The following is a 23,017-nucleotide window of genomic DNA, read 5'->3' on the forward strand; positions in this document are numbered from 1 at the left end:
CATCGCGCAAGTCGCGCGCAACGAGCCGAGCGACTCCGCGTCCCGTCCACGAGGTGGGTGCGATCAGCGTGGGGGAGTTGAGGGACGGGGCTTGTAGCGGCCGCGAGTGGACGCTCTTCCACCAGCAGGGACGTGAGCTTCACATTGCAGGGGCTGAGCCTTTAGCTTTCCAGCCGCTATATGGCGGAGACTTTGGGGAAAGGGGAGAGAGTGTGGAGAGTGTGGAGAGAGAGGGCGTGTTATCATTACCACCCCCCCAATGCCCCCCCAATGCCCCCCCCCAATGCCCCCAATGCCCCCCCCAATGCTCCCCCATGCCCCCCTCCCCGTCCCCACTCTTATCACACTAATTATATAAAAAATTATATAAAACAATTATATAATTATATCCGCCTGATGATGTTTCGAGCTCTAATTAACAAAGCGGCGGCAACTCCCAGCGGGGTGCCGCTAAAAGCAGCGCTGAGCCTCCTCCTCCTCGTCACGATGGCGACGACTGCCGCGACTACGGGGGGAGGGAGGGGAGGGGGGAGAGGAGGGGGGGGAGAGGGAGAGGAGGGGGGGCAGGGGAGAGGGATGGGAGCGGGAGGAGGGAGGGGGGAGGGAGGAGAGGAAGGGGGGAGGGAATGAGAGGAGGGGGAGAGAGGGGGAGAAGGGATGGAGAGGGGGGGAAATGTGGGGGGATGGGGGGGAGGGAGGGAGGGGTGGGGGGGGGGGAGGGGTGGGGAGGGGGGAGGGAGAGAGGGGGAGGGAGAGGGGGGAAGGAGAAGAGGAAGGAGAGGGGGGTAGAGAGTGGGGGAGGGAGGGGGGAATGAGTGAAGGAGGGAGGCAGAGAGGGAGGGGGGAAGGAGTGAAGGAAGGAGGCAGAGAGGGAGGGGGGAAGGAGTGAAGGAGACAGAGGGGAGGGAACAAGATTGGGAGGGAGAAGGTTGGAGGGAAACGGAGGCAAAGTGGAGAAGAGAGAAGGGGCGATGTGCGGGAAGAGAGATGAGAATGAGATGGAGGGAAAGAGAAGTGGAGGAGAAAGAGGGAGAGAGGAGGGGTGGGGGGGAGGAGGGGGTGGCGAGAGAATGGTGTGGGGGGAGGAGGGGTGGGGGGAGGAGGGGTGGGGGGAGGAGGGGTGGGGGGAGGAGGGGTGGGGAGAGGAGGGGTGGGGGAGGAGGGGTGGGGAGAGGAGGGGTGGGGAGAGGAGGGGTGGCGAGAGGAGGGGTGGGGGAGGAGGGGTGGGGGGAGGAGGGGTGGGGGGAGGAGGGGTGGGGGGAGGAGGGGTGGGGGGAGGAGGGGTGGCGAGAGAAGGGGTGGGGGGAGGAGGGGTGGCGAGAGAAGGGGTGGGGGGTGGAGGGGTGGGGAGAGGAGGGGTGGGGGGAGGAGGGGTGGGGAGAGGAGGGGTGGGGGGAGGAGGGGTGGCGAGAGAAGGGGTGGGGGGAGGAGGGGTGGGGGGAGGAGGGGTGGGGAGAGGAGGGGGTGGGGAGAGGAGGGGTGGGGAGAGGAGGGGTGGGGAGAGGAGGGGTGGGAGAGGAGGAGGGGTGGGGAGAGGAGGGTGGGGAGAGGAGGGGTGGGGGGAGGAGGGGTGGGGGGAGGAGGGGTGGCGAGAGAAGGGGTGGGGGGAGGAGGGGTGGCGAGAGAAGGGGTGGGGGGAGGAGGGGTGGCGAGAGAAGGGGTGGGGGGAGGAGGGGTGGCGAGAGAAGGGGTGGGAGGAGGAGGGGTGGGGAGAGGAGGGGTGGGGGGAGGAGGGATGGGGAGAAGAGGGGTGGGGAGAGGAGGGGGTGGCGAGAGAAGGGGTGGGGGGAGGAGGGGTGGGGGGAGGAGGGGTGGGGGGAGGAGGGGTGGGGAGAGGAGGGGTGGGGAGAGGAGGGGTGGGGAGAGGAGGGGTGGGGGGAGGAGGGTGGGGAGAGGAGGGGTGGGGGGAGGAGGGGTGGGGGGAGGAGGGGTGGCGAGAGAAGGGGTGGGGGGAGGAGGGGTTGCGAGAGAAGGGGTGGGGGGAGGAGGGATGGCGAGAGAAGGGGTGGGGGGAGGAGGGGTGGCGAGAGAAGGGGTGGGGGGAGGAGGGGTGGGGAGTGGAGGGATGGGGGGAGGAGGGGTGGGGAGAGGAGGGGGTGGCGAGAGAAGGGGTGGGGGGAGGAGGAGTGGGGAGAGGAGGGGTGGGGGCAGGAGGGGTGGGGGGAGGAGGGGTGGGGGGAGGAGGGTGGGGAGAGGAGGGGTGGGGAGAGGAGGGGTGGGGAGAGGAGGGGTGGGGAGAGGAGGGGTGGGGAGAGGAGGGTGGGGAGAGGAGGGTGGGGAGAGGAGGGGTGGGGGGAGGAGGGGTGGGGGAGGAGGGGGTGGGGGGAGGAGGGGTGGCGAGAGAAGGGGTGGGGGGGAGGAGGGGTGGCGAGAGAAGGGGTGGGGGGAGGAGGGGGTGGCGAGAGAAGGGGTGGGGGGAGGAGGGGTGGCGAGAGAAGGGGTGGGGGGAGGAGGGGTGCGAGAGAAGGGGTGGGGGGAGGAGGGGTGGCGAGAGAAGGGGTGGGGGGAAGAGGGGTGGGGAAAGGAGGGGTGGGGGGAGGAGGGGTGGGGAGAGGAGGGGTGGGGAGATTAGGGGTGGCGAGAGAAAGGGTGGGGGGAGGAGGGATGGCGAGAGAAGGGGTGGGGGGATGAGGGATGGCGAGTGAAGGGGTGGGGGGAGGAGGGGTGGGGAGAGGAGGGGTGGGGAGAGGAGGGTGGTGAGAGAAGGGGTGGGGGGAGGAGGGGTGGGGAGAGGTGGGGTGGGGGAGGAGGGGTGGGGGGAGGAGGGGTGGGGGGAGGAGGGGTGGGGGAGGAGGGGTGGGGAGAGGAGGGGTGGGGAGAGGAGGGGTGGGGAGAGGAGGGGTGGGGAGGGGAGGGGTGGGGAGAAGAGGGGTGGGGGGAGGAGGGGTAGGGGGGGGAGGGGTGGGGGGTGGAGGGGTGGGAGAGAGGGGGTGGGGGGAGGAGGGGTGGTGAGAGAAGGGGTGGGGGGAGAAGGGGTGGCGAGAGAAGGGTGGGGGAGGAGGGTGGGGGGTGGAGGGTGGGGGAGAGGTGGGGTGGGGAGGGGGGTGGGGGAGGAGGGGTGGGGAGAGGAGGGGTGGGGAGAGGAGGGGTGTGGGGAGGAGGGGTGGGGGGAGGAGGGGTGGGGGGGGGGAGGTGTGGGGGGAATAGGGGTGGGGGGAGGTGGGGTGGGGGGTGGAGGGGTGGTGGAGAAGGGGTGGGGTGGAGGGGTGGGGGGTGGAGGGGTGGGGGGGAGGTGGTGTGGCGTGAGAAGGGGTGGGGGGAGGAGGGGTGGGGAGAGGAGGGGTGGGGGGAGGAGGGGTGGGGGGAGGAGGGGTGGGGGGAGGAGGGGTGGGGGGAGGAGGGGTGGGGGGAGGAGGGGTGGCGAGAGAAGGGGTGGGGGGAGGAGGGGTGGGGGGAGGAGGGGTGGGGAGAGGAGGGGGGGGAGGAGGGGTGGGGGGAGGAGGGGTGGGGGGGAGGAGGGGTGGCGAGAGAAGGGGTGGGGGGAGGAGGGGTGGGGAGAGGAGGGGTGGGGGAGGAGGGGTGGGGGGAGGAGGGGTGGGGGGAGGAGGGGTGGGGGAGGAGGGGTGGGGGGAGGTGGGGTGTGGGGAGGAGGGGTGGGGAGAGGAGGGGTGGGGAGAGGAGGGGTGGGGGGAGGAGGGGTGGGGGGAGGAGGGGTGGGGGGAGGAGGGGTGGGGGGAGGAGGGGTTAAGGTCAGGGTCAGGGTAAGGGTTCGGGTTCGGGTTAGGGTTAGGGTTGGTTAGGGTTAGGGTTATGGTTAGGGTTAGGGTTCGGGTTAGGGTTCGGGTTAGGTTTAGGGTTTGGGTTAGGGTTCTGGTTAGGGTTCGGGTTAGGGTTAGGGTTCGGGTTCGGGTTAGGGTTAGGGTGAGGGTGAGGGTTAGGGTTCGGGTTAGGGTTAGGGTTCGGGTTAGGGTTAAGCTCACTCTCACCCGCTCACTCTCACCCGCTCAATCTCAACCTCTCACTCTCACCCGCTCACTTTTACCCGCTCACTCTCACCGCTCACTCTCACTCGCTCACCCTCACCCGCTCACTCTCACCCGCTCACCCTCACCCGCTCACTCTCACCGCTCACTCTCACCCGCTCACTCTCACCCGCTCACTCTCACCCGCTCACTCTCACCCACTCACTCTCACCCGCTCTCTCTCACCCGCTCACTCTCACCGCTCACTCACCCGCTCAATCTCACCCGCTCACTCTCCCGCTCACTCTCACCCGCTCACTCTCACCCGCTCACTCTCACCCGCTCTCTCTCTCACCCGCTCACTCTCACCCGCTCACTCACCCGCTCACTCTCACCCGCTCACTCTCCCGCTCACTCTCACTCGCTCACTCTCCCGCTCACTCTCACCCGCTCACTCTCCCGCTCACTCTCACCGCTCACTCACCCGCTCACTCTCACCGCTCACTCACCCGCTCACTCTCACCCGCTCACTTTCCCGCTCACTCTCACCCGCTCACTCTCCCGCTCACTTTCCCGCTCACTCTCACCGCTCACTCACCCGCTCACTCTCACCCGCTCACTCTCGCCCGCTCTCACTCACCCGCTCACTCTCTGTGCTCACTCTCACCCGCTCTCTCTCGCCCGCTCACTCTCACCCGCTCACTCTCCCGCTCACTCTCACCCGCTCACTCTCACCCGCTCACTCTCACCCGCTCTTTCTCACCCGCTCACTCTCACCCGCTCACTCTCCCGCTCACTCTCCCGCTCACTCTCACCGCTCACTCATCCGCTCACTCTCACCCGCTCACTTTCCCGCTCACTCTCACCCGCTCACTCTCCTGCTCACTCTCACCCACTCACTCTCACCCGCTCTCTCTCGCCCACTCACTTTCGCCCGCTCTCACTCACCCGCTCACTCTCACCCGCTCACTCTCCCGCTCACTCTCACCTCTCACTCACCCGCTCACTCTCACCCGCTCACTCTCACCCGCTCACTCTCACCCGCTCACTCTCACCCGCTCACTCTCACCCGCTCTCTCTCACCCGCTCACTCTCACCCGCTCTTTCTCACCCGCTCACTCTCACCCGCTCACTCTCACCCGCTCTTTCTCACCCGCTCACTCTCACCCGCTCACTCTCCCGCTCACTCTCCCGCTCACTCTCACCGCTCACTCATCCGCTCACTCTCACCCGCTCACTTTCCCGCTCACTCTCACCCGCTCACTCTCCTGCTCACTCTCACCCACTCACTCTCACCCGCTCTCTCTCGCCCACTCACTTTCGCCCGCTCTCACTCACCCGCTCACTCTCACCCGCTCACTCTCCCGCTCACTCTCACCTCTCACTCACCCGCTCACTCTCACCCGCTCACTCTCACCCGCTCACTCTCACCCGCTCACTCTCACCCGCTCACTCTCACCCGCTCTCTCTCACCCGCTCTTTCTACGGAGGGAGCCTCCGTGGTGGCCGCGAGCATCCACGCGTTACCCCACCACGTTACCCCACCACGTTACCCCACCACGTTACCCCATCACGTTACCCCACCACGTTACCCCACCACGTCACCCCACCACGCGATCCACTGGGTGGGTGGGCGAGTGGGTGGGTGGGCTAGTGGGTGGGTGGGCGAGTGGGTGGGTGGGCGAGTGGGTGGATGGGTGGAGTGGGTGGATAAGTGAGTAGGTGAGTGTGTGGGTGGGTGAGTTGAGTGGGTGAGTGGGTGGATAAGTGAGTAGGTGAGTGTGTGGGTGGGTGAGTTGAGTGTGTGGGTGGGTGAGTGGTGCCTCCTTTCATAGGTGCTCACTAAAAGCACTTGCCCCAACAGTCTGCAAAGGCTATACGGGGGATTTTTGTCTTCGTGTGTATATAAGGAGGGCATCACTTGAACTTCAGGTGCGGGTGGTTGCCGTGCTGAATCGTCGCTGCGTCACAATGCCCCCCCCCTACCCCTCGCCCCCTCCCGGCGGGCTCACTGCTCCGTGTTCTCGCGATACTCTCGCGCGGTCATTGGTCTCGGCGAGCCTCGGGGACTCCTCTCGCGAGAGCTGCGGCGCGTGGACAGCGAATGCTCGCGCACACGCGCCGGGCAGAGACAAAGGTCGCCCGTGTAGCCCCTGCAGACTGTTAGGGCAAGTGTTGCTGTGAGCCCCCCCCCCATTCCCTTTTCTGCGCGGTGGCGGCCTTCACAGGAGGTGCTGCTACTCGCTAACAGCACTTGCCCCAGCCGTCTGCTATGTCTATACGGGTGATCTTTGTTTTTGTTTGTCCAGCGGTGATTATTTATCTGACTCGGCTAGGTCCACTAAGCCTCGAGCGACTCAGCCTCGAACGAGTACCCAGAACCATGTGTAAACATCGCTACCAGGAAGACAAAGGCGGCCGGGCGTGGTATGTAGAGTATGTATGTTGAACTTATTTCGCGCCGTACGTAGCCAACCGTGATAATTGGAGGCGCGGGACACCCACACGTGCCCGTGCCCTTACTGCTACTCGATAACGGCACTTGCCCCAACAGTCTGTGGAGGCTACCGCAAGCGAGGGGATCTTTGTCTTTGCGTATCCACGCGTGAGCGACTCCCTGCAGTCGCTTTTCGCCCGAAGTTCCCGTAAAATGAGCACGCGGTGGGGGGCGGGGGGGGGGCCCACCCCCGCCCCCTCCTTCCACCCTCCTTCCCTACCCCCACCCTCGCCCCCCCCCCCAACTCGTTACGCGCAACGAACGCACGGTGGAGACAGGCGCGGGTCGAGAGAGGTGAAAGTGTGAAGAGCAGTGACTGAGTGTGTGTGTGGATGTGTGTAGATGTGTGTGTGAGTGTGTGTGGATGTGTGTGAGTGTGTGTGTGGATGTGTGTAGATGTGTGTGTGTGAGTGTGTGAGTGTGTGTGTGGATGTGTGTGGATGTGTGTAGATGTGTGTATGTGAGTGTGTGTGAGTGTGTGTGTGGATGTGTGTGAGTGTGTGTGTGGATGTGTGTAGATGTGTGTGTGTGTGAGTGTGTGAGTGTGTGTGTGGATGTGTGTGGATGTGTGTAGATGTGTGTGTGTGAGTGTGTGTGAGTGTGTGTGTGGATGTGTGTGAGTGAGTGTGTTTGGATGTGTGTGAGTGTGTGGATGTGTGTGAGTGTGTGTGGATGTGTGTGGGGAGCGGTGGTGCAGTGGTTAGCGCTACGCTGCGCTATAAACCCGGCGAACCGTGTTCGATTCCCGCTCACGGGCAACACGAGTGATGATGATCTAAACCGGTCCTGGGCCTCCCCTAGGTCGACTCAGCCTCAAATGAGTACCTGGTGCGGTGTGTAAACATCGCCACTGGGGAGACAAAGGCGGTCGGGCGTGGTGTTGGCCACCCACCCCCTCGTGTACCGTTCTGGCCTTCATAGGTGCTCGCTAACAGCACTTGCCCCTACAGTCTGTTATGGCTATATGGGGGATCTTTGTCTTTGTGTATGTGTGTGTGGAGTCCGGCAAAAACAACCCCCTACTTCCTCGTGGTGCCAGACGGCAACGCTGTGGTGGGCAGTGCCTTCATGGCGTTTGTAGCCACCACAACGGCCAAATGGGGGCTCTGGATGGGTGCGAGGGCTGGTAACCCCTCCACCTTCAATTGACTATCATTAAACTACGAGTTAATAAAAGTGTAATAATACTCTTGGAGACGACTTGTGGAATCGGTCCTTTTATTTATTCCAGTTCACAAGTACTCCCCGCTGCTGGCAGGCAACGGGAAGTGGGCAGACAGATCACAAGAGACGCACCGCCATGTGGCACTCGGAGCCCCGCTCGCACGTGGCCCCTCTCTCACTTCGTTCTTCGTCTGACCACGTGTCGTTCATCTCTCCCCTTATTTAATGCCTGGGTCACGTGGTACGCTCCAGCCAATCCTTGGTAGCCTGCGCCGAATCTTCTAGATTCCCCATCAACTCCCGGGACCAGGCCCCTGACTTGTCTTCCCATTGGCTGAGGCCAAGACCAGCAGAACCAATCTCCCTAGCTGGCACCCCTCGATCACGCCAGGGCCATGCTCCCAGGCTCTCCCCCCATTGGCTGTAAAGCAGGACCGGCAGAGCCGATCACCACGTGAGCCGGACATAGGCTCTTATTACATCACCCCCCCCATCCCCCGGTGTAAAAGTCAGCCGTCTCGGCTGGGAAAAGGGTGACAAGCCGATCCAATAAAGTTGATTATTAGGGCGTCCAAGACGCATAAACAAGTAAAGGGGTGAAACAGGCGTCTATGCGCCGAAAAAACAAAATAAAAATCACCCATGAACAACAGACACACATTAGGGCGCCCCTGTAGCGCGGTAACAACAGGGAAAGGACTGTAAGGCAATCAATGCTTTCGAAACGGAAGAGATTTCGACCGCGTACGCGACGCGGGACCCTCTTCGCTTCCCGCGCATGGTCACCTTGCCGCCCGATCTGCAGGAGGTGGTTGGCGTGGAGAAGAGGAAGAAGAATGTTCGGTTTCGGTCGTATCCCGGGTAGGTCCCATTGGAGGAGGGACGGCGGGGGTCTCATCATCCCTCAAAACCTGTTCATCTGCGGGGGGCACAACACAGCCCCGCTGGGGATCAAAGGGCGAGGCAAGCGGCACATTCGGCATGCCAGACCCCGGCAGGTCAACAAGTGGAGATGAGGGGTCGCACGCGGGTCAACGTCGGGTTTGAATCACGACGAATGGACGTACTCACGACGTTTTCCGTACTGGACACGAACACTCTGTGGGTTCCGAATGTCCACCAGCGTCGCAGGCCCCCGCCAAGGCCTGTGCAGTTTAGGGGACGTGCCCACTGGCACCTGAGGGCAGTGGAGCCATGCCAGATCGCCCACCGACCAGGGCATGTGAGTACGCGATCGACGCGCACACCTCTCGTTCCTTGCCTGTGTACGGGCCGTCGTACACCTGGCGGACTCTCGCGCCTCTGTAACCCGTTCAAGCGAGTCCCGTACGTGATCAGGCAAGGAAATGGACGGTTGTTTACTCAGCGTACTCAGTTGCACATCAATGGGGGGTACATTCTCACGGCCATACATCAGGAAAAATGGCGAATATCCCGTGGACGCGTGCGGAACCATGCGGTATGCCGCTAAGACGCCCGGTATGTGCAAGTCCCAATCGGTCTGTTTTTCACTCACCATGTGACAAAGCATAGCCGAAAGGGTGCGGTTAAATCGTTCCACCATGCCATCCGTTTGCGGATGGTAAGGGGAAGTGCGGATTTTCTTTGTGCCCAGCGTATCGCAAATATCCTTGAGCAATTTGGAGGAGAAGTTACATCCCTGATCTGTGAACAGCCTTTCGGGTGCTCCTTTATCCATGACATAACCATTCAAGAAAGCATCAGTGATGGATGCGGCCGTTTGGTCAGGCAGAGGCCAGGCCATAGGCCATCGAGAAAAATATTCTACCCCGACCAGAAGGTATTTGTTATTCCTAGCCGATGGAAGGAACGGCCCCAGGATGTCCAGAGCGACTAGTTCGTTGATACGGGAAACCTCAATCGAACGTAGTGGCGGCACATAATGTTTCCGAGGCGGTTTCCTCTTTGCACAATCATGGCATGACCGGACAAAGTCGCTAACGTCTGCCGTCATGCCGGGCCAAAAAAAATATTTCTGCATTGCGGCCAAAGTCTTCTGCACGCCGAGGTGCATTAATTTGTCAGCGTGCAGAGTGCGAAGCAGGTCATGGCGAAGGGATGTAGGCACGACTAGGCGTGATCGGTCAGACAATCCATCAGTACACATCAATAGTCCCGCCCGGCCCCGGAACATCTGCCATTTTTATCCCGCCAAATGAGCTCTTGGTTTCCCGATTAGTTTCCGCAGCGGAGCCAGAGAGGCATCGGCCTCCTGCTCGCGTAGCCACACCGAGTGCGGCAGCCACAGGGTATCATCAGTGCCTACTGGGACATCCTGGCCGTCCTCGTTCGACATCGCTCCCATGACCGGACAGGGCGAGGTAGTCAGCGCTGCACAGCGGTGCATACCCGTCAGACAGGCACATGGAGGAATGGTGGCAACCTGGAGAGCGCGTCCGCGTTGGCATGGCGAGCACCCTTGCGGTACGTGATATCGAAGGAAAATTCCTGTAATGATTCCAACCACCGAGCCAATTGGCCTGATGGTTGGTCCAATTTTAACGAGTATTGCAAAGCTGCGTGATCAGTGCGAACGAGGAATTTCCTTCCATACAGGTACGGCCGGTACAGCCGGACAAAATGTACGATCGCCAAAAGTTCCCGCCTCGTCAGGCAATATCGTGTCTCGGCTGGGGACAGAACCCTGCTGCCGTATGCAACCACTCGTTCGACTCCATCTTTACGTTGCGACGGAACGGCCCCGATGCAATATCGCTAGCATCCGTGTCAAGGATGAACGGCTGGGAAAAGTCTGGGTAGTCGAGTGTATGCGCCGTCGCGAGGTGGTCCCGAAGCGAGTGAAAAGAGCGTTCCTCCTCTGGACCCCATTTAAACCTCTGATTTTTCCCCGTCAGAACATGCAGTGGTTTAGCCAGTGTCGCGAAGTTCTTAACGAACCGGCGATAGTAGGATGCAAATTCAATAAAGCGCCGAACGTCGCCCACCGAAGTGGGTGTGGGCCAGTCTCGGACACATTCCGTTTTCTGAGGGTCAGTGGATACGCCGTCCGAACTGACGATGTGACCCAAGTATCAGACAGAGTGTTGCAAAAGGTGGCATTTCTTTGGTTTAAATTTTAGGTCCGCCGAACGCATCCTCTGAAAGACAGTCTCCAGGCGTTGGAGGTGTTCCTCGAACGTGCGGCTGAAAACAATGATATCGTCTAAATATATGAGGCATGTCTCCCACTGTAGTCCCGCCAGTACCAGTTCCATCAGGCGTTGGAACGTCGCCGGTGCCGCATTCAAGCCCATAGGTAAGCGGTTAAACTCAAAGAGGCCTTGTGGCGTGCGGAACGCCGTCTTTGGTTTCGACGCGTCATCGAGGGGAAGCTGCCAAAAGCCCGACGACAGATCGAGGGTGGAGAAAAAATTTGCCCCTGATAAAGCGTCCAATGAGTCGTCCATCCGTGGTAAGGGGTATGCATCCGCCACGGATATCTTATTCAACCGCCGGAAATCTACACAAAATCGCGTTCCACCATCTTTCTTCTTAACCAGTACCACCGGCGCGCCCCAAGGACTGTTGGACGGCGAAATAATATCCGCCGCCAACATGTCGTCTACCGCGCCGCGCACGTGTTCCCTTTCAGCAGGACTCATGCGATATGGGTGCATACAAATCGGAGGCGTCGCACCGGTGTCGATATGGTTGCGACAAAAGCGAGGTATGGCCGAGATCCAAATCATTTTTTCTGAAAACGTCAGCATACTGCAATAACAATGACTGCAAAGCTGTCCTTTGTGTTTTTGACAAAGATGAATTTTCCCCGCACAAGTCCGCGATCCACCGTTCCTGTGAACGATCGCGTGGCGGTCCATCGGTAGGTGTTTTAATTTGCGGCTTTCTGTCAAAGCTGGCGAAATCGGTAGTGGCGTGAGCCAATACCGATCCAGCCGGAACAACGACCGGGTCTGGGCCCCCATTCAACACCTGTATGAATGGGGCCTGACCCGGACGCACGATCGGTTGAGCCGCTACCAAGGAAAAGGATTTAGCCACCGAATTGGACGGGGATAATAGCACACCCGTTGCACTGTCCTTAGCATGAAAAGGTTTTCGGTAACGCAGCGGTATAAGCATTTGCGAGCCTGACAGAACCTCTACCGTGGCAGCCACCATGGCGTTAATTGCGTTACCCGGGGGCGAACGGGCCAGCAGGGAAGGCAGGAACAACATCCTACGACCCCCTGGCATTTCTAAACAATCCTGGTCGACCAGTATCTTAAGTGGCATGCGGCGCAAGAAATCGGTGCCTAATAGGCATGGGACGGCCAGTGAGCGAGAAATAAATACAGGTCCTTTGGCCGTAATATTACCGATAGCAATGCGTACATCGACTTGCCCGAAAATACCCATGCTACCCCCATTTGCAGCTACACACGCGTCATTAACCCGGCGGATTCGTGACGTGGGAATAGACAAGAGATGAAAAATGACATCGGAAATTATGGTGGCAGACGCGCCAGTGTCCACCAAAATACGAACGTCGATCCCATCGATGGTACCCCGTACCGTCGATGAGCCCGACGCAGCGGCCACAACCCTACGAGCCAATTTTTTCCATTGTGTAGTAGAGCGTGGCATTGACACAGATGAACCACATTTATCATTTGAAGTGCAACTATGTGTGCGAGTGGATGAATGATGTGACAAGACCTGCCGGGTGTCCGATTTGTGCCGACTCGCTCGATGGTGTCGTGGATCCGCGCCCGGTGGAGGAGATGGAGGTCCACTCGGCGGAAGCGGCGAAGGCAGAGGTCGGCAGCGGCAGTCGCGGGCAAAATGGCCCCGTCGGCCACACTTAAAACACGTGGCCGTCGTCGGCCGGCGGTCGGTCGTCCCGGCCTCAGCGCGTGGTCGACCTGCGTAGTCACCACGCTGGTCCCGCAGTCGTCGTCTTGGGATCCAGTGCGGAACAGCAGCCACCACCTCGTCATTGCCGGAGTCATCGGAGCAGTGGACGACCCGCCGTGGAGACCACCCTAAAGGTGGGCCGTCTATTTCTGGTTTGCTCGTCCATGCCGCCATCTGATCCCAGCGCTTGAGGTTGAATTTAGCGTCCAAGCAGCGCGCCACCCATCGCGATGTAAGCGGTTCGTGGCCGCATACCGGCAGCGAGATGTTGAGTTCCTGGGACAGCTTCAGCATTCGGGAAAGAATGAGAAGATCGAGGTGATCAGCCGTCGAGTCTGGGTAGGCGGCCATGGCTAACGCCAACAGCGCCCCCCGGTAAGCCAACGGCGATTCCTCTGATCCTCGACGACGTGACATAAATTTTCTCGTGGCCGCCGTCGGCGGGTCGTAAAACTCCGCCATCTCTGTGAAAGCATCACGAAGCGTCTTCTTCTTGGTCGCCGGAATGGATCGGAAGACCGCCAGGGAGACATCATTCAACAGCGTGGGCAGCGCCTCCAGCGCCTCCGCCTCCGTCTATCGCACGGATCTAAAGGCCGACTCGAAGCGCCACGTAAAAGCACTCCAATCGCCCCCGGCGATAAATTCTTTGATCTGTGGAAGACGATGTCCACGGTGGCAGGCAGACGTCTCCAGCGTCTCCATTTGCGCTTCCCGCGTTCTGCGCGTCTCCGTCAAAATGGCGTCGGGTGGCCGCGTGGTGGCAGCCTCGTGCAAGATGGCGTCCAACGGCTCTGTCGCAGCCGCCCCGTCCAAGATGGAGGCCTCCCCCGCGTGGTAGGAGCAATGGCGGACGTCGATTCCCGCCAAAGATCTTGGTCCTCGGCATTAAGCTGAACCGCTGGCGGCCGACCCAGGGCCGTTGAGGACGCGACCGCCGTCACCAGATTGAGCAAAATTGCGCGGAGCGACTCGATCTGCTCCGCCATCAGCCGGCATCCTTCGTCCGCCCATGAGGTGGTCGTTTCTTCCTCCCGTCGGCGATGAGCGGCGTCGAGGAGAGCAGCAGCCGTAGGCAGAGGAGCCGTAGCTCCCAGCAGATCGTCCTCGTCCGTCTCCACAACTTCCTCTGATGGAGGGTCGAGTGGGGTCTTCTTTCTGAGGTGCTTGGACATCTTGAAGATCGTCCAAACGGTCCCAGAAGAACTTCTGACACCAATGTAATAATACTCTTGGAGACGACTTGTGGAATCGGTACTTTTATTTATTCCAGTCCACAAGTACTCCCCGCTGCTGGCAGGCAACGGGAAGTGGGCAGACAGACCACAAGAGACGCACCGCCACATGGCACTCGGAGCCCCGCTCGCGCATGGCCCCTCTCTCTCTTCGTTCCTCGTCTGACCACGTGTCGTTCATCTCTCCCCTTATTTAATTCCTTGGTCACGTGGTACGCTCCAGCCAATCCTTGGTAGCCTGCGCCGAATCTTCTAGATTCCCCATCAACTCCCGGGACCATGCCCCTGACTTGTCTTCCCATTGGCTGAGGCCAAGACCAGCAGAACCAATCACCATAGCTGGCACCCCTCGATCACGCCAGGGCCATGCTCCCAGGCTCTCCCCCCATTGGCTGTAAAGCAGGACCGGCAGAGCCGATCACCACATGAGCCAGACATAGGCTCTTATTACGAAAGTATTAAGCTTGTTCCGGAGGCCCCGGGGGGACAGGTGTCTATGATGTCTCCTGGCCAAACCCCATTTGGCGGAACCGGGAGACTGAATCCTTACCCTTGGGGCTCCTCAAGAAACAACAAAAAACCACTACGTGTAGCCGCATGGAATGTTCGAACATTCACTGCAGAGGAGAGGCTACCACTCCTCGAGAGCTGGAATGGTACCGCCTGGATCTATGTGGTATTCAGGAGGTCCGGTGGACCGGCTCTGCCTCCTGCTACCATGAGGGGTGGACAATCCTCTACTCGGGGCAGGAGACTGCTAAACAACAGGCCACGCAGTTCGTGAAGCCTTCAATAGCTGTACCGGAGGAATTTCCATCTGGTACAGATACAATGGGAGGCTGATCGATGCCCGGGTGTGGTCAAGGCATGGCTCCCTATTGGTCAACCATGTTATGTATACCGATGATCTGGTGATTTCTGCTCACTCAGAGGAGGAGTTGGAGGCGCTGCTGCAGCACCTGGAGCTTGCCACTAAGAGGTGGGGCTTTACCATCAGCCCCACCAAAACTAAACACCTGCCTGGGTATTTTGTACCATCGGAGAATCCACCCCCACAACTCCCAATTGGTTATAGAGCAGTTTTGGAGAGGGTGGAGAGTTTCCCATACATGGGCAGTGTGCTCATGACCAGCTCCGGTTTAACAGCAGAGGTCTCACTCCGAATCAGTCGAGCGGCATTATCTTTCAATCGGTTGTGTAACGCTGTGTGGAAGCTACCTGGTCTGTCGCTCCGCACGAAGCTTCAGGTTTTCTCAGCCACAGTAATTTCCTCCCTCTCTATGCTTGCGAAACGTGGACTCCCCTAATGGAACATCTTCGCCAGCTAGAAAGATGTAGGCTTGCCTGCCTATAATCCATCCTGGGTTTAACCAGGCTAAATTGTGTGAGGAGCTCACAAATCCTTGAAAGATCTGGACAAAGTCCCATCGGTGAGATCCTCGGGCAGGCAAGGCTGCATTGGTTGGGTCATGTAGCCCGCATGCCCAGTCACTGCTTGCCAAAACAGCTTATGTTCGGCCGGATCAAGGGGGCTAAACGGGCATGGCACAGGCTAGAGAAGAGATGGTGTGATGTAGTACAGGAGGATTTAGAGCTGAGTGGACTTGCTGATTACTGGTACCAGCGGTGTCAAGATCGGCATCTGTGGAGTAGACTCGTGAAGGACGCTACTGGGCAGTTGGAGGCAGTCACCCTTCAACAACAATGGACGACCGAAGAGCGACGCTCACAACAACGAGCGGAGCGCCGGGTGGCTAAAGCACAGCAAGTTGCCACAGTAGGGGGCACAGGTGGTGCATCAGCCACTCATCTCAGTCATTTCAGTCAGTCAACCTGTGGCACCTGGGTCTGCCCCGTGACCTTCTGCCAGCGGGCGTTCGACACTTCTCGTGGCCTCAACGTGCACATAGCCTGGTACAAGCGTCGTGGTGACATCACCGCCACTTAGTGGCGAATGGCGGTTGTTGTTGTGTGTGTGGATGTGAGTGTGTGCGTGAGTGTGTGAGTGAGTGTGCGTGTGTGGTTATGTGGATGTATATGCGTGTGTGAGTGTGTGTGTAATGTTGAGCGGTAGTGTAGCACGCTACGCGGAGTGGTTAGTGCAACACGAGTTGTCGTTCCAGATACTGCAACATCTGACCATGTATCTTGCCAGAGCTCGCCGAGGTGCCAAATGAATACATTATAAGGTTGCACACATTACACACCATGTGCTTGCTATGAATGAACCACATACCTTGCTCATCTCCCCAAGGAGCAGAAACTATCACGTGAACTCGTGTCGTCCTCGTAGCGGCTTTCGGCTACCCATCGAACAGAGACCGTCACTGCATAGCACGCTTTTAGGCGCGCTTCTGCGGCTATCTGGAAAGCTCTTCCTTTCAACTCGTTTATTTAGAACTGCTTTTTGTATGTAGTTTGTTGTCCTTCCTCCGCATCTCCAATAAGCACGGTTGGCTATGTAAGGTGCGAAAGAAGTTCATCATACATATATATTGAGAGCATAAAGCTACGGAACTTGTTTATTATATGCAGCATCCACAGTTTCACGAGTGAGCCAAAAGCCCTGGTTATCTGAACACACAGTGCATGCCAAAAAGGGATGTGGTTTCAAGCATAAACCCATGAGCTATTTTTTAGAACTTTATTGTCATATTAAAAGCTAAAATATTGACATTTCACTTCCTCATGCAACACATGAGTAGGCACTGCATCTATTTACGACGAATATTTTTGCCAGCATGGGTATATGTTAGCAACCAATTTTTAAATGCATCATAGACACATTAGCCTAATACTAATAAGAAAAATGTCATCATGAGACCTCCTTTGCCAGTTCCAAAATATAATAATAGGTTTTTCCCCTTTTTTCTAACAAAAAAACTGAAAACCTTTTACAAGGAATCGCAAACTGGAGCGCCGCGTGGTCCGAGCGCCTTTCGAAATGCCGCCAATACAAATACGACCGATACTGCTGCACGAACACGACAATGGCCGACAGTTCCCGGCGCATCACGCAGTACCGCTGCTCCGCGGAAACAGCACCCTGCTGCCATACGTAACCACGTGCTCCACGCCATTAGAGATCTGAGATAACACAGCACCAATGCCGGTATTACTGGCATCCGTGAACGAGTGGGGGTGGAGAAATTAGCAAGTCAAGGAGCTCGAATTAGTAATTGGACGACGACAACCGGTTGGGTGAGTGAAAATCATAGTAGTTAAAACTTGGCGCGGTTTATTACAAATCTCTGATGGTGGCCCGAGGGTTTGCAGAGCACCTTGGTCTCGGAGAAAACAATGTCGTGTGTGCCCACAGAGTTGAAACAATGATTTGCCACCACCGAGGAGATGGTTCTGCCGTGTTTACTTGCTAATTTCTCTCGCCCCACCCGTCCATGCACGCCACAAACCCTCTCCCCTGTGAACTCCCACAGCCAAACTCCCCCCCCCTGTCCCCTCTCTTTTTTACGATCAGAGGAAGCAAGAAGATGCTCGGTGTAGTCGGCACATTGCTTCGTTCATCATTTCGTTTTTTTTTATGGAAACCCCCCCCCTCATCTGCATCCAGCACTTCTCGCAGTCCTACGGCCTCCGACGGGCAGCTCATATCTACACGCAGAGATCTCCGTCTTCTGCCACCGAGCACACGGCCTCCTCCAGCGCCCACTGCTCCTTGAAGGCCGGCACGGCGTGGGTCAGCCGCGCATGGCGGAACTCCAGCCACACACCCTGGCTCCGACCAGGCTGCTGGCCGGACGTTTCCCCTCCAGGGCCACCTTCCTCGCCCTGTATATGGCGAGCTTGGCGTAGCCCACGAGTACGTTGACCAGCACCTGAAGATGTTGGGGTCCGTCGCCCTTCGGGTATCCAAAGATGAGGACCGTCGGGGAGAAGTGGACGCTGAACTTTAGGAGGATGTTTCTCAGGATCTTGAACAGCGAGTCCAGGCTCTTGCACTCCACATATTGGTCCGCCACCGTCTCCACTTTACCGCAGAACCGGCACTCCGGGGACATGTTGATGAAGCGCGCCAGGGAGGCGTTGGTGGTGACGGTGCCCTGGGCGATGCTCCAGCTGAGGTTGCCGATGCGGTTGTATGTTGGGCTGGAGTAGAGTTGCCTCCAGAGAGGCCTCTCCGGGAAGATGCAAAGCAGGGCTTTCCTCCAGGCATAGTCCTGGTGGCTCCTTAGGGTGTCTTGTTAGTGAAACCGGACTATGTAGGAGTAGAGCACCTTCCTATTTACATTTGCGAAGGCAACCTACGGTAGGTCTTCCAGCCAGCACAGGTTGTGATCTGCCTTCGTTTGTCGGCATTGGCGATGCAGTGGCACGACGGAGAGCTCCGGTGGAGGAGGACCAAGAGGGGCCTCGTCATCCCCAATGCCGCTAAGAAGGCCCCCTTGGCTTCGGCCAGGATCCGGGCAGCCACCCGGAGCGACTGCAGCCCTGTCTTTGTGGCCATGTCTGCTGGTCCGAGCCACCGGCCCCGTGTTCCAGGCTCCACGAGATCTCCCATCCTGGTGAGCCGCGCGTTGGCAAGGCGCCTTTATATGCCGGGGGTGGTGGTGGTGGATGGTAGCTTTGTCTGCGGGTTCCTGAGGATCGGTTCGGAGACCAAATCCTCGGCCGATCACAGTTGGTTCAGCCTCCTGACGGCGAGGGAGCTCCACGTCTGCAGGACGCTCCTGTAGAAAGGTGGCAGCTGTCCCAGTGGGAGGCCCTGCAGGTCCATGTAGAATAGTTGTTTGGAGCACAGCAGACTCCCAGCTGTTTCAGGAGGAAGGAGGCGTGACGCTCCAGGCCGGTGCAGGGGCAGCGTGCAGGAACTTTTGCACGGCATGCAGTCGGAAGGTGGCCAGCTGACTCCGCACGCACACCAGCCCGTGACCGCCCTCGTCCAGTGGCAGGGCCAGGACCCCAGCCGCGACCCGGTGTCCTCCGGCCGACCAGAAGAAGTCGAGGACTCGCTTCTGAAGCGCGTTGACGAGGCTCATGGGGGGGTGCAGGGAGAAGAGTCGGTGCCACAGCATGGACGTCACCAGCTGGTTCACCACCAACGTCTTTGTCCTGAAGGTGAGGAACTTACACAGGCGACTCCAGGTGCCCAGCCGCTCCTTCACCTTCTCCTCCAGCTCGATCCAGTTCCTCTGCAGTGGTTCCTCCTCTGGTCCGAGGAACACCCCCAGGTGGTGCTGCGATGTTGTGCTCCAATTGATGGTTTTTGCCTTTTGCAAGCTGCTGCCCTTTTGCCAGTTCATGTTTGATGAGGAGGCCTTCGAAAAGACCTCCTGGCACTCGTGCAGCAGGGCGACATCGTCCAGGGAACGCATGATGAGGAGGACGTCGTCGGCGTATGCCGTCAGGACCAACTTGACGCTTGGTTCCCTGAGCACCAGGACGCTGAGTCTCCGCCTTATGAGACTCAGGAAAGGCTATAAAGCCAGGACAAAGTTGTCCCGACAATGGGCATCCCTGTCTCACTCCTCACTCGACTTTGACGAGGGCAGTGAAGGCGCCGTTGACCTTGATCATGCACTCTGACTTGGTGTAGAGTAGGCGGTTCGTTCGGACAAAGCCGTCTTCCCCTAAACCAAAGGTCTTGAGGGTTCCCTGCAGGTATTTGTGGTCCACTCTGTCAAAAGCCTTTTCCTGGTCAAGGGCCAGAAACGCGATTGGGATGCCCAACCTCTGGGACACCGCGATTAGGTCCCTGACCAAGAAGATGCCGTCGTGGATGGTTCGTCCAGGGATGGTGTAGGACTGGTCCCTGTTTACGACTTGTGCAATCACCTCTTTCAGTCGCAGGGAGAGAGCCTTCGTCAATAATTTGTAGTCGGTGTTCAGGAGGGACACCGGACGCCAGTTTTGTAGGTGCCTCAGGTCTCCGTTCTTGGGAAGCAGAGTGAGCACCGCCCTCCTCCAAGACTGAGGCATCACCCCGGTCACTGAGGCTTCCTCTAGCACCTCTCTGTAGTCCTCCCGTAGGGATGGCCAAAAAGCGGCGTAAAACTCCCCTGTTAGCCCGTCTAACCTTGGGGATTTATTTGGGGCCAGTCCTCTTACAGCTGCGTCAAAGTCATTCCTGGTGAGCTTTTGCTCCAGCAGCTCTTTCCCGTCTTCCCCCAGGGTGGGTAGACCACTCCATGCCTCCGCCTGGGCCGCTCCCGGTGTTTCTTCAGGGGAGAACAGGCTGCCGTAGAAGTCTCTGATGATGGTCGACTTCTGCTGGAGTTTGTGCGCCAGGACACCGTCCCCATCAAAGAGGCACTCCATGGATTTACGTCTCCCGTTCTGCCTCCCGAGGGAGTAGAAAAGCGGGGATCCCGTGTCGAGGTCGTTGACGAGCTTCACCCGGGATCGCACACACGCCCTCCTCGTCTGCTCCTCCTGTAGCCCTGTGAGACGCTCCCTCTTCTCCTCGTATTCTCGGAGAAGAGCAGGGTCACTGTCCTCGGCGAGGCGACTCTCCAAATCGAGGACTCGGGCTTCCATGTCGGTGATGTCCGCGTTCTTCAGTCTGGCGCTCCCCCAGGTGTATTGTTGGCACAACAGCCTAGTGTGCACTTTTCCCATATCCCACCACTGGGCCAGAGAGTCGAACTGCGTTTTGGTTTTTCGCCACGCTTCCCAGAAGTCCTCGAACATCTCTATAAAGGAGCCATCCCCCAGCAGCGAGTTGTTAAAATGCCAGTGGGACGCGCCCTCGCGGGCCCTCTCCAGCCAGACACGGAGCACGATGAGGTTGTGGTCCGTGAAGGGTGCCGCCCTGATGCCAGACGTTATGGCGCACGTCACAAAGCTCTTAGAGATGTAAAATCTGTCGAGCCTGGACTCCATCACCTAGCCATCGCGCCTCGTCCTCGTGTACGTGAACTGGCGTCGGCCCGGGTGATGTATGCGCCACACGTCCACCAAGGTGGCGTCCTCCAGGAGTCCCTGTATCTCCCTCTTCGGCCCAACTCCCCCCGGCTGCCTCCCCGAAGGATCCAGGGCGCCGATTGTGCAGTTGTGGTCGCCACCCACAATCACGCACTCGTCGTCTGGGATCCCGGCCAGGTGCCTCCTCAGGAGGTGCAGAAACGGAATCTTATCCTTGTTGATCACCGGCGCGTACACGTTCAGTAGGTGGGTGGTGACATCGCCCACCCTGACCGTTACCGCGAGCAGCCTGCCCTTCACCACTTCGGTGTGGGTGATGATCTCGGGATGAAACCCTTTAGCAAACAGGGTCGCGACTCCACAGGAGGTGTTGTCAAGGTGGCTGTAGAAGGAGTCCCCTCCCCACTCCTTCCTCCAGTCATCCTCGTCCTCGACCGTGAGATGCGTCTCCTGAATGAAGAAGACAGAGGCAGCGTGTTTCCTCGCAAGAGACATTGCGGAAAACCTCCGCACTGCCTCCCTGCACCCGTTCACGTTTAGGGATACGATGTACATCGGCATTGCTTGTTCCTTGCCTCCGTGTCCTCCCACTTAATAATTTGTTTGCGTCCCCTCTCCCCTCCCGTGCCTATATAAAGGCACAACAGCAGATCACTTTTTGACACCTGAAGACGGACGCTTGTGTTGCGACCGAAACGTCGTGTTTACTTTGATTTTATAATTTTTTCTATCTTCGCGACTTTACCGAAAGATCCAGAGAGTATGGACTCTTGCAGTCACGAAAGCTTCAAATCAAGATTCTGGAAGGTGTCTGATTTACATCAGAGCTGTGTGTAGTCTCGTTCTGATGCTGGGAAATGATTTATTGGAGGAAATTCCCAGGTAGCATGAAAGGGACCGATCTAGTGAAGTGTATCTAAAGCAGGGCCTAGGGCCAGGTTCCAGTCCCCACCCAAAATGATCTCTCCAGTTATTTTGTCTACCACCAGTGCAACGCAATAAACCTATCGAATCGATGGGAGTTGGGTTATATACGTTTAAAAGTGTCACTTCTTTGCCCTGCAATTTGTCCGAGATACGCACACATTTCCCTTGCTCGCCACAAGCAGAAATGTAATGCAGCTTGCTGCGTCTACAGTGCTGTGTGGTACCAAATGAGTCACTGCTTCACTCACGATGCTAATACAGGGCCCTAAAAGAATATATTCTTACCAAGCACTTGTACATATGCTTACACATCTGCATGTATATTGTGGCGTTAGTTTGAATATTCAAATATGTTTACGTATCTACATTATCGGACCTATAAACTTTGCCACCCTATAAAGCACAGCTGTTTCCATTGCTGTCTGCAGTATACCTATTTATATTCATCTTTTCTGCAATTTTGCAACGCCTTCAAACCTATCCCAAATGTTTACATTACTACGAAGCTTTGTTCATTTTAATTCTAGTATCTGGTGACATCCGTGCGATTTAATATTTGTTTTTATCGGAACTGGGTGCAGCATTACGACTAGAAAGCCTGTTACCACTACAAATTGTACTAACAACAACAGCATGTAACTTAAAAGCAAGACAACCATCACACGTGTGTGTGTGCAGCAACTGGCCAGAGTGATATTGCCTGCCAATGTCACTGCACTCCCGAGCGGGAGAGGAACATTCGGGGTTATTGGTACCAGCGCACTTGGCAGAGTCGGGGTCGTTAACGGCCTTCCCGTCCCAACGCATTACAATGGAAGTGTGGTCTGCGACCCAGTTCCTGAGGTACATAATGTCCCTGCACTCGCAATCCCATGGGTTGCTTTGGATAAGATATGAAGCACAAACAACATCACTGTCATGCTTCACACTCGTATTGTGACTAATATTTCAAAACCATCACAAATATTGACATTTTCCACTCATAAAGCTGCTGCTGCTGCTGACATCAAAGTAACAATATAACCTCGCTTGGTGGATTGCCCCATAAATGTGATGGGTCCTCTTTGATCCCCTTTGCTTGGCTATGACCTCAACGTTGCCTAGTTAAAACACCATCTCATCACAACCTCTGCACACCATCACATCACACCATTTATTTATACCAACATTTCTCCACCCCAAATCACTATCTCTGCAAACACATCACATCTCACCAAACCACAGCACCATCTCTATCTCTGAACACCATAGCACCACTACCCCGAGGGGTAGAAATGGGATGACATTATTGGGTCCAATCTTTTTAGAACTGATTTTTTATTGTCGTGCTTTGAGCAACTCTTTCATTAATTTGGCCATTTTTTCTCCAAGAAAAGTTTCCAAGAAGAACCCAACTGAATTTGCCTGCTGCTATACATTTGCACATGATAAGTGACTTCGTTGAGATATCATTTATAGCCAGGTCGCTTCTGAAAAAAATCTATATAGCTCGGCGGGGCTTATCGAGTAGAATAATAGTTTAGTTGAGTAAC

This window comes from Lampetra fluviatilis, chromosome 54 (genome assembly GCF_964198595.1).
Source record: "Lampetra fluviatilis chromosome 54, kcLamFluv1.1, whole genome shotgun sequence".
NCBI classification, from domain to species: domain Eukaryota; kingdom Metazoa; phylum Chordata; class Hyperoartia; order Petromyzontiformes; family Petromyzontidae; genus Lampetra; species Lampetra fluviatilis.